Genomic DNA, 12958 nt, shown 5'->3' with positions numbered 1-12958 from the left:
TAACTTCTTCCCAGGTAAATCGTGCAGTCGGAAGATCCATTTGAAACGGAGCTGAGAGAAATTCGTTAACTTCTGAGTCTACCTTCGCACTTTGATTCGGAAATGGTTGGAAAACATTTGGTAGATGTTTGGCAAACTCAGTTTTTGCTCGTTACGTTACATTACACGTTTTTTTCGCTTCGTTATGAGGCGTTGGTTGTGACATATTTTTCGTTGCCTTCCACAGTGAGTAGTCAGTAACTTCCGTAGGTGAAGAGTTAGATAAGTATTCATGCAGTTCTGAGTTTTTTGCGTCTCTTATAGTGTTTCTTAATTGTTTTGTGAGCTTATTTAGCTTTTTTTGTCGTTTTGGTTTCTACTTCTTGGTTCTACTAATGGTTCTGCTAATTTTGCATTTCGTCTGGTCACTTCATCTACAATCCGCGATTCGGAGGTACTTTGAGGAACTTGTATTCTTGACTGCACCTAATGGTGAATCTGAATCACAGAATTTATGACAAGACTAAGTATATTTTGTCACAAAATCGGTTTAAAGTGTTAAATATGCAAAAAAAAACTCTCCTAATTCATTATAGTTTTACATGAAATCATCACTTTTGAGTTTAGTTATGTATTGTGCATGCGATCGCTGGCGGCACTCAACGTGTTAAGATAGCTATGCAGGAACTCAGAATAAATGACAGCTAACGATTCGGACATATGGTGTTCGAAAAAGTTTCACTAGTCGACAATGACTGCCTTCTTTTGCTTCAAGATCGAATTAGTAAAGGTCACCTCTTCTAAAGCATTAGAAAATACAGGCACTCAATAAGCATTGATTATTTATTTTCTTTGTATGATTCGTGCCACTCTATTGCTTTTCGTTCAAATTAAAACTTTCATGAAAATAAGTTAGCCGATTGTCTATGCAGCAGCAGCCACCTATAAAGTCTGGATACTTATTGACTTGATCCAAGGACGCCGGCAATGGCCCACAACTGACCAACCACTACAAATGTATGCACACCTATACACACACACAAATTGGGTTGCTGCCTAAGCAAGCTGAGCAATATTCCGCTGTGCTCTGCCATGCGCGGCGTCTACAGTCAAGTGGCAGCGTCAATATATTTATTATTTTATGCGATTGTAATGCGACTGAGTTGGGCAGCATGGCAGCAATAATTCGCAAAATTTATTTCATTTGAAAATTATACCGAAAACTTGTGCGGATTTAGCAATCTTCTCCATACATACGAATATGCACATACACATAGACTCTTTTTTGAAACACCCCACCGCTTTTGCTAGTTTAGACGGTCATTAGGCAAGAATGACCTTCAGAAGATAAATGTTGGGAAAAATTTTGCTTGGATTGTTGCAGGAATTTGAAAAGGGTGCACTTCAATATGTAACAGACGCGCAATAAATAAGTTAAATTAAATGTAAAATAATGTAATAAAATTTTGTCTTACTCCTTTTAATTATATTTAATTTTAATTTAATTATTTATTTAAATTCCTTTTTTTTTGTTCTAATCTAATTTTATTTGACTTACTTTAAGGGGTTAAATACGTTCTGCATCATTTCTCCTTGAAATGTTGATGGATCTGTGAAAAATAAAAAAAATCTTGTAAAATAAAGTTGTAGTTACAGTCTGTCGAGACGGATTTTTGAATTTCAAAAAATTTTGCAATTTACGGCATTTAAAAAAAAGTATGTGTTTTACGTCATAAATGTCACACTTTAATTATGTTCATAATATTTTTTAATAAAAATATCAAAAATCAAATCTATAGGGAAAACGTTTTAAAAAAAACCGCACCAAAAAATATTAAAAACTGTTTCGGGAAAAACGAGTTTAAAGTTTGAGGTATAGGAGCGAGCGGACCGCTCTCTACCTAGGTAATGCGCTGTCGAAGCAATAATATTGGGGATTTCCGTATGAAAATTTCACAGTATATTCTTAACATGCTATAGCTTCTGCTCAAATATGAACGAGACGTTATCAATAAAACGGTCCGCGGATGACATATGGCAAAAATAAATTTTTTGTTTTTTGGTAGGACTGTTATAAGCTTACATGGCAAATTTCAGCGTGATATGTCACATAGTTTGTTTTCTGTGCTACTGTAAACAAGTCAAGCTCGAGTGTGTTCTTCTGAATTATAGTCTCGAAGCGCGAGCAATGGGTGCGTTACTTGAAAATTTTGTCTTATAAAAGCCTCCATAAAAAGGGTAAAAATTTCGAAGACTTCTTTCATGATAAGCAACAAGTAGATCTGGACAGTCGACGATGCCATTAACAACACTGAGAATAATAAGTGAAAGGACTGTCCTTCTCGTTTTAAGAGATTCTATACTATTTAGGTTTAGTTTGTAATGCTTGCCTAGGAAAAAAATTATTGAACGCGTTCTAATCTATTAATCGAGAGTTGGTCGTATGGTCTCCAAATGATAACAGCGTACTCTAGGTGAGAACGAACAAGAGACGTAACCGGCAGTTTATAGGTATACGGATCAGAAAATTCAGTTGTATTGCGACGGATGAAGCTTCTAACCGAATACGATTTTGAAAGAATAAAATTAATGTGCCCACTGAAGGAAAATTTCGTATCGAATAATACTCCAAGATCCTTAAACTCTGTCACACATTTTGTAGTATATCATTTGAAATGGTGTAGGAAAATGTCAAACGAAAAGATTTTATAATTTTTATGGACAGACGCGACCATTTGCACCAACGATGAAGATTATTCAAGTCGAATTGAAGCTTCTGAGCATCCACTGAGTTCTTAACAGATGATAAGATTTTTAAATCTGTCAGTGATGCTTATGCCAGTGATAAAAATTACAAAAAGGAGTGGGGCTAAGATGCTCCCGTGGGGGACACCTGAAGTAGCAACAAAGTGGTGCGATAAAACTCCATCAATTTTATTTACCCCACACTGTCTGGCCGTCAAATATGACTTAAGCCACTGCAGAAAAGTGGTGTGAAAACCCAAGCAAGCTAACGTGTTTACTAAAATCTCGTGCGACACTTTGTCAAATGCCTTAGAGCAGTCTTCAGAAAATGATGAAATACAAAATTCGCTAAAAACAGCAAAATTTGTAGCCCTTCTACAGCCAGTTACAAAACTATGTTGGTGTGGGTTCATTAAAGACTTAACCGGGCAATACATTTTGTACTTTACAATGCATTCAAACACTTTAGAGATGATTGATAGTTTGGAAATGGGCCTATAACTACAATACTTATGTACATAAAAACGGCCATACTGCACATTTAACGTAACTAGTCGATTGCACTGATTGAGTTTAATTAAAATTATTTAAATTTTATTTTATTTCATTTTATTCAACGAATATTATTTAATTTTGTTTCATGTTAACCTGGCTTAATTTAATTTCATTTTATTTCCTTTTGAATGAAATCTTTCTTGTTTCATTCTACTTAGGAGCACACTGCCCCTACAAGGCTTTTCCATCCGACCCGGTTCCTTACAGTTTTTTTTTGCAGTGCCCCACGTTGTATTGGCTGCTGCCAGTTCGCGGAGTGTTGATCCCACCCAAGTGTTTTTTGGGCAACCGGGATTTCTGCTTCCTTGCGAACTCCATTCTAGCGCTACTTTTGTTATGCTGTGAGACGGCTTCCTTAATATGTTTTCTGTACATCTCCATTTTTCATTTTACTTATTTTAATATTATATTATTTCATTCAATTTTATTTTTTAATCTTATTTTATTACGTTCAATTTCATGATATTTTACTTTACTTGATATTAATTATTTTTTTCTTTTAATTTAATTTAAATTCATCTCATTAAAATTATTTTTTAATTTTATCTTGATTTATTTCTTTTATAATATATTACTATTTTTCTTTTACTACAGTTTAGCTGTTATGAGACCATAGATGAGTTTTGGTGGGCTTGCTTGTGATGGTGTTCTGCCCTTGCGCCGTGTGCACTCGCTTGTGTCCTGGAGCTTCGTACGCGGGTTCGATAACGCAGCAACAGAACCAAGCTACCATCCTAACTATCGCCTAGATAGACAAGATAAATTAAATAAATTGCATAGGGGAAAATTCACAGCTGTCAATTTTATTTAATTGAATTTTATCTTTTATAATTTTTATTTAATTTAAATATAATATGAATTTAATTTCATGGATTTTTATGTTATTTTATATAATTTTATAATACCTGTTGTTTTTTTTTTTTTTATTTACTTCTAATTAAGTTGATTCCGTATATTTTACTAATTTCTTTTCACCTTTATTTAGTTGAATTTAATATAATTATGTTGCATTTAATTTCTTTCTTATTTTATTTTACTTTATCTTCAATTATTTGATTTTAATTTTGCTTAAACTTTTTCCGAATATCTCTTAAGTCTTGTTCCGCTTGGCTCATTTTCACAATCATCACTTAAGTTCTCACTAACGTCTGAAATTATTGCGAAATTATCTCATCAGACATAATAAGCGCGCGCTTCTTTGGCAGTGCTCTTGACCATTGCACCGGAGCAGCCGATCGCATGATGTCGGATTGAGTTGTCATTTTCATGTTGTTAAATGCTGTGAAAGAGGCGTCTCGCACTGCGAGCTGTGCATGGCAACTGATATTAAGGTAAGTTAATTAAATTCTCACTGCTGCCGAAGCATACCATATGCAGGCGTCTGTGTGTGTGTGCATGTAAACTCATATGAGCTTTTGATTATTGTGAAAGCATTCGGTAAGAATGTGATTATTGCGATTATTCTGCGAATGCTTGTGTAACCGTTAAGTACGCGGTAATGCAATTTCGTTATTCTCTCTGTTTTTCATTGGTGCTCAAATTATGAAAGCGGCTTTTATGCTTTAAGGTAGCTTTGGCAGTGTTAAAAAATATGGATTTTCTTTAAGTGGATTTAAATGGTAGGAGTGTCGAAATTTAAATGCCCTGCAGTAAATTGAAAATGTGTGTACTTATACCAGGTGGCGCAAAATTAATCAGCCACTTTTGTTTTTGAATACCTTTTTTTGCTAATACAAAAAGTTTTGATTTTGAGTGAGGAAAAGCTTTATTTTGATCTCCACTGCTTGTCTGTTTGTATGCTGCAGCTGTTTAGTTCACAAGTTGGAAAAATTTTAAATCTTGCGGTAGGGTGATTAATTTTGCATCACCCTGTACAAGTGTCCATTTGCCTGGTATGAGGAGTTAAATCTATTTTGTGGCCTGTCTTCTGTTGCTGTGGAAATATTCGTTCGTTTTAACATGCGCAATTTTTAAAATATAAGAAATTTGAATATTTTTCATATTAGTTAAGGCCCTCGCTTCATTTTTTCGCGTGTTGGCTGTTTTTTTAAAGGCGCGTAAAACGGAAACGAAAACAGATTTTTTAATTTCGTTTTGAGTATGTTTTATCCATTGTTAAGAAATAAAAATTTATTTTTGGCCATGCAAAGTGCGTGCAAAAATTTGTCAGCCTTCAAAAAATGGTCTTTCAAAAACATTTATGTCGTTGGCGACTTGGATTCCGGGACTCCCTGGTATCTGAAATCAAAAAGACTAAGAGGTTCTTGTTCAGTATGAATGTTGTTATCCTGTAAATCTTAAAAAAAGAATAAAATTCGACAAAATGGCGAAAGTTCAAAGTTGGAAAAGCGTTTTTTGCCCTATTTTGGACTTTAAAAGTCCGAAAAAATACTAAAAGAAACTAAAGAAAAATTTGCTTTCCAAATAATGGTATGTGACACGATAACGACATAAACTTTACGTCATTTAAATTTTATTTCATCACAATTGGTTCTGTAGAACCGGCTTTATCTGTGCCCATTGTTCACGTGAAGACCATTTTTTGAAAGCTGACAGTTTTTTGAGCGAATCTCGTATGTATGTCCAAACTAAAATTTTTATTTTTTAACAATAGATCAAGAAATAAAATACGAAAAACAAAAAAAAAACTGGTTTCTTCGTTTCCAGATTACACGCCTTTAAAAAAACACCCAACACCCAAAAAAATGAGGCGAGGGTCTTAACTAATATGGAAAATATTCAAATTTCATATATGGGTAGTCGAAAAAGTCTTTTCGTATTTCTAATCAAACTTCAACTCATTTTTTTTTATATTTATAATGAACTTTATTAAACCAAATATGTACCATGATGGTCGACCACCTTTTGCCATTTTTCTTCTAGAGACATTGTTCCATCAGTGTAAAACTTTTGTGGTTTCTCGGCGAAAAACTGCGACAAGTAATTTTCACAGGCTTCTCTTCAAGCCAACTTTACTCCATTAAGGGAGTTCTGCATTGACCGAAACAAATGGTAGTCCGATGGTTCAAGGTCAGGGCTATATGGTGGATGCATCAAAACTTCCCAGCCAAGCTCTCCCAGTTTTTGCCGAGTCATCAAAGATGTGTGTGGCCTAGCGTTGTCCTGATTGAAGCCGACGCCCTTTCTGCTGATCAGTTCTGGCCGTTTTTTTTTTCAATTGCTTACTTCAATCTCATCAGTTGTTGACAGTAAAGTGTAGAATCAATCGTTCGAGCAGGCTGGAGCAGCTCATAGTGGATGATTCCTTTTCAATCCCACCAAACACACAGCATAACCTTTCGAGGCGTCAATCCTGGCTTTGCGACCATTTTTTGAGCTTCACCACCCTTGCACCATGATCTTTTTCGCACATTATTGTCGCATTTGATCCACTTTTCGTTTCCTGTTACCATTCGCTTCAGAAATGGTTCGATTTCATTTCGTTTCAGCAAAGAATCGCAGATGTTAATTCGGTCCATTAAATTTTTCACAGACAATTCATGTGGTGCCCAAATATCGAGCTTCTTTTTGTAACCAGCCTTTTTTAAATGGTGCAAAACCGTTTGATGATGAATGTTTAGTGCCTTGACGATGTCATGGCAGCTTATGTGATGGTCCTGGTCAATCTCTTCCATAATTTCATCGACTTTTTCAACGAACCATTGTTGTGCTACATGAACTGATACAGCATCGTCTCCGTAACCTTCACAAATTTCATTGGTGGTTTGCGTGGCATTCTTCCCTTTTTTATATAATACAAAAATTTTAAAATATAGCGAATTTCTTCATTATTTTCACTCATTTTTGAACAGCTATAACTTCTTTTCAACTTCACCGAATTTTATTTTTTTTTTGGTTAAATGAAGTTTAAAATGTCACCTTTCTAACACCATATGATATGACACAATGCGATTGGTAGCACTGGAGATAGATGACTCCAACGACATCTATTGACAAAATACGAAAAGACTTTTTCAACTACCCAATTTTTAAAAATTTTGCATTCATTTCGAATGGTAAAAATAACGAAAAAATAAAATACTGAAAACAAAAATAAAAAATGGTTTTTCGTTCCCATTTTATATGCTTTTAAAGAAACACCCAAAAAACACCATTTCAAATGAGGCGAGTACCTTAACTCATACCTCCTGTCACAATGAATGGCATAATGAAGTCCAAAAACTATTTATAATGAAGCCTAAATGATCACAGAATCCTTTGGCCACTGCACTCCTTAAACAAATTTTAACCACGAAATGTAACGACAGATGGAGTTTGGTTCCAGGGCAGAAGTTCACGCAGCCAGGAATAAGTTTAAGGTGAATGAGAGACCTGGAGGTGCCCAGAAACCCTTATTTGGCAATAATTCCAGTAGCTAACGATTTTCGATTTTAGTCAATCAGACACTGGATACCAGCGTAAAGACAATAGCCAATGAAAGGTGGCAATCAGCTTAGGATGAGGACACTTAATTTTAGTGCAGTTTAGATGGTCTTAGTAGAGCTCCGGTTTAAAATACTTTCTCAAACTCTTCTTAGGACTAACTTTTGCAATACTGCTACCATCTTTTGGCTGAGTTGATTCAATTCACAATTTGGAAATTTCTTGAAACCCTTGAAACGTTTAAATGAAACTACCTTTTTTAAGTTGCCTATTTAATTAAAAAGTGACGTGCATTAGTGAAAGTGTATAAGCAAATGCATCAATGGAAATTGTAGTTGTAACTCATACCTTTACATAGCATAAATTCCTCTCCACGTATTTATTCATATGCTCTTACAAAATTTACGCCACCAAAAAATTAAAACAAAAATAATTATCTACCAAAATTAAGTTCATATACCATTTATTCACACACACACACATACAGATACACACACACTCACACATCCACGCACTAATTCATCCATTCATTTATTCATGCCTTGGCTTTTGGTGAATGCGTTGTCCATTGCGGTGGGGGGCAACCGCTACGGTTAAGCTGGAATGCGCTCGAATTTCGACGGCTGCCTGGCTGGTCGCTTCGTTGGTTGGCTGGTTGGTTGGCTGCCTGACGCAATGGCGCAAATGAAATTTCTGTAAAATTTAATTAACACGAAATAAAAATGACTAAGAGGTCCGTTTACAACCATTGCAAAGCAAGAAATATGATGAACCGGCCGGGAGGAGATAACCGAGGGTATGGGGAAAGCTGCCTACAAAGACACCGGAGAGTGTATTACAGGATGTGAGAGTGGAAATACACAGATCCATACATGCATACAGCCACACATGCATGCACACATCCACACATACATACATATAGACACACATACATACGCAAGTAAGTATATCGTATTCGAATACTTTTTGGCAACACTGCAGCTGACTGTAAAGTAATTAAAAAGTACAATTGCAACTGCTGTTGTTGTTAATGTTATAATGGAACTTTTAATAGTTGTTTGCCTGCAAGTGTATGCGTATATGTATGCATGGTATTAAATGTTGTAAAGCAGGGAAAATCGTAACTACTGGAACATAGGTCTGGTTCACGACTAGTGCGAATGCGTCAATTGCGAAACGCTTCACTATTTAAGTTGTGAGTAGCGGCGATTCGCTTGCAGTCAAATCTAATAGTTTTGAGCTAACTTACGACTGATTTTCCTTGAAGCGGAAGTAGTTGGCTGCTTCCTTTTTTACTGCGATCAACTGGCAAACAGCATATTTGTCAATATGTTACCAGTTAATGGACTAGTCCATATTTAACACACATCCAACTCCTTCTTGAGATCAGGCCCATTGAAGTCGTTCCAAATGCTTTTCCGGCTAAGAATAAGTGTTCACAAAGCTGCGCATTACCACGATTTTCATGATTTCATTGACATTACCGATGATTGGTCTCATTTTTCCCTTTACCATAATGGAATCGTCAGCGCCACCTATCTGCTGTTCTATTCCACAGCACATTTTTTTCAGCAGCGTGCCTTGACTTATCACTTCGGGCATAATATAGTCGAAGAATGTATCGAATTTTATTTTTTTTAATCTTTATATTGGAATTTTTTAGCACCAATGGGGTATACAAAAAAATTGTCAAGGCATCCGATACTTTTTCCAAGGTTCCAAGATTTCCGCAGGTTCTCGCCAGAATACCCTGTTTGCTACTTACTTAGGTTAGCTTCCAAAGGTTACCAAACGGAGTCTAAACAATACCTATTAAGCTTGGTAAACCTAGGCATAGGTTAGGTTAAGTTAGCCTGGTGGACAACACCACGCATAGATCTTTAGGTCCCTAGCGATACCAGATGGAGACCGATCTCTATGAATAACGAAAGTAGCCATCATGTAGGATGTCAGCGCTTTTGCCGAATCTAAGCATCGCTGGGAGATCCGCTTTTGAGACATCCTCTAGACCCTCAAACAGTGGGGCTCCCAGGCATTTTAAACGCGTTTTTAATAATGCCGGACAAACGCACAGAAGGTGTTCTAAAGTTTCCTCAACATCCTCTCTGCATTTTCTGCATTTGTCCGTGTTAGCAATCCCAATCTTGTACATACACATGTGCAGCCAATAGATTATGACCTCTCAGCATACCTATGATAGTTCTGCAATACTTTCGTGAGATTGAGTCAGTTTTTTGTCGTTAGTTCTACACATAACTTTTGCTGTTTTGCATTTGGCTAGATTAGTCCACCTAGCTTCCACTCGCCTTTTCATGTAGTCGTCCATTTCATTGTATATACATAGTATTTAGCAGTTTTGGTATGTCGTTTTCTTGTTCAAAAGGTAGTCTAACAGTACTTTTTGCTTTCCCATCTACTATTTTGTTTCCCATAATGCCTTTGTGACCAGGTACCCAGTAGCCTACTGTTTGCCGCTAGCCTTTCTATGGCCTTCCTGCTCCGTCGAACAGTCTTGGATTTAATTCAATATGAGCTTATTGCTTTTATTATAGCTTGACCATCCGCGTATTATTAATTGTTGAGTTCTTTCTTGTTCTAGTGTAGGCTAGACCACAGCAAAAACTTCCGCTTGGAAAATACTGCTGTGGTCTGGCAGCTTGATAGGCTGCCTTATCCCTAGTTTTGAGCAGTAAATACCCGCTCCCACTCCGTCAAAAGTTTTAGAGCCGCCTGTGCAGATGTGAAAAGTGCTATCCCTCCTCCTTTGTGCCATTCCTCCTTTTCAATTGTAGTGCGAAACCTTCTTTCCCATCTAAAGTACGGAGTCATGTACAGGGTTGCCCATATTCGACGGACCCATGTAGTTTTTGAGCCCATTCCAATCGACGAGGCTTGTCCGCAGGCAACAATCTTTGCGTCAATTGAATCTTATACGGGAATATAGTAAATGCAAATCAATGCGGATAATTCGTTGTAAAGTGGTCCGAGCAATGCCCATCTGCTGAGAACGGCGATTCTGAAATGTCCTTGGCGACGCCTTGGTCAGTTTTAATTTGACCTCTTTGGATTAGAAAGAGCATCACCAGTCGAAAACCTTTCGTACAAACGTTTAATGGTGTTCTTAGAAGGCGCACTTTTCACATTATTTAATTTTTTATACGCACGTTGAGTTTTCATAATTGACTTCTTTTGTTGAATGTAAATTTCAACAATTTTGGATCGCTCGCGGGGCGTACATTGTCCCATGGTAAAAATTAGTTTGGACTGGCGCTTCCAACGCGGTATGTCATTAAGCGATTTGACGTCTCTGTCAAAAGATACAGGGTTGCCAGATGGGTCTGTCGAATATTGGCTACCCTGTATATGAAGGTCAAAATTGCCCAATAAGCTAATGTGACATGTTTTATTATTGAGATGATAATATTTGCTCTTTGTCTTCCGCATTTGGACAAACTTGGAGTTTATGGCATCTGGGCTGAAATAGATACCATCACTATTGAATCATATTTGGAACATTTTATTTCACGTTCGGGACCTGTCAATTGGCCACCCAGATCGTGCGATATAACGCCTTTAGACTATTTTTTGTGGGGCTATGGTAAAGCTCATGTCTATTCAGACAAGACTGCTTCAATTAATGTGAGATGGACAATTTGAAGCGCAGTCGCGGTCAACATTTGCATGAAATAATCTTCAAACATTAAATTATATGGACTGTACTATCGATTTAAGTAAAAAATTTTTGTTTTATATATAATTGGCGCGTACAGCCTTTTTGGGTGTTTGGCTGCGCTCCTCCTCCTATTTGTGGTGTGCGTCTTGATGTTTTCCACAAATGAGTTGTCTTGCAGCTTTTATGCCGTCTCCGAACGCCAGATGGGTTTTTTATGAAAATCATTTTTAGGACAGAAATGCACTCGGAGGTTTGCAATTGTCTGCCTAGGGCGATTACTATTAGAAAACACATCTTCTAACATTTTAGTGTTTTATTCCCCCAAATTTCCAGCTCAGGCACTCTCGAATCGTAATCATACACTGACCCATTCGGCTACGGCGGCCGTCTATTTGATGTATTTTGAGATAAAATTCACTTTTTCTGTTCAACTTATATACTTATAATACATTTAAAACATATAGGTATAACACTTGCTGATGTACTAGCTATCGGAAATGGAGTAGTCTTGGTATAGTCCCACTTAATACCCCTTAATTCACTAGTAGCGCATCATTTCGGTACTAGTCGATGTTACTGCAAGGTTATAACTTATGTACATATGTTTATGCGTATGTATGTGCAGGTATGTCATTACGACCATAGTCTGCCTGCCTGGCAACATACAATAAACTTCATTGATGCGCAAAGAAAAGCTTGTAATACGATTAAGCAGTGAAAAGGCAACAATGTTTCAAGGGCATCTTAAAGTTGTGTCTGACGAGTTTTGCCGAGAGTTTTCGGAATTAAAAAGTAATAAAGAGTTAAATTTGTTAATGCGGTATTTGGAAAAGTGAATGTGAAAAAAATGAGAACTAAATAAATTTACTAGTCTAGCAAACTTTTCAACTTTTATTACGTTATTTGATTGAACACAAAAGCCCATAAAAATGAATACATCGAAAAGGGTAAACTACTAAGCTAAGCTGGTTGGTAGAAGGTGAGTGACGTTTGCTGTCCAAAGTTATTCTTGAGTTATTCATGCTTGAAATTGACCGCTTAAGGCTATGCTCTATCTACATTTCCAGTGTTACACAGGTGCACAGGTTTCAAGTTAGAAGAAATGTAGATTTTAGATTTTATATTCATCACTTAAATATGACGATTTAAAATGGCTCATGAGGTTAATGATCGAATCGGTTCAGTCGTGATCGTGCCCGTGAAAATTATAGAAATATAATATTTACAAAATTACATGACGCTAGAGTGAAAATTAACATCTTAAATGACCGATTAGAGGTCGTAGATTTGGTCCAGCTGTTTACAAATTAACAATATGGCGGCCTCAGGAAATATTTTTCAGATTTTCGAGAAGAAACCGACAATTAATTCTTAAAAAAAATCGAAATTTTTGAAAAAAAAATCCTTCGGGCAGGCACGAGTTTTTATGTTTTTCAAAAGCAGTATCAATTTTATTGAAATCTAACAAGCGGTTTTTACGTTACAGTGATCATCAGTTCAATAAACATAGTTTTGAGAAAAATGCACTTAAAGTTTTGCTATCTGCTCCGGAGCGCCCGAGCGCGCTTTGATAATTGTTGAATAACTCAAAAACTATTTGTCGGATTCACTTCAAATTTTCAC

This window comes from Anastrepha obliqua, chromosome 1, assembly GCF_027943255.1.
Source record: "Anastrepha obliqua isolate idAnaObli1 chromosome 1, idAnaObli1_1.0, whole genome shotgun sequence".
In the NCBI taxonomy this organism is placed as follows: domain Eukaryota; kingdom Metazoa; phylum Arthropoda; class Insecta; order Diptera; family Tephritidae; genus Anastrepha; species Anastrepha obliqua.
Note: the sequence above shows the minus strand (reverse complement) of the source record.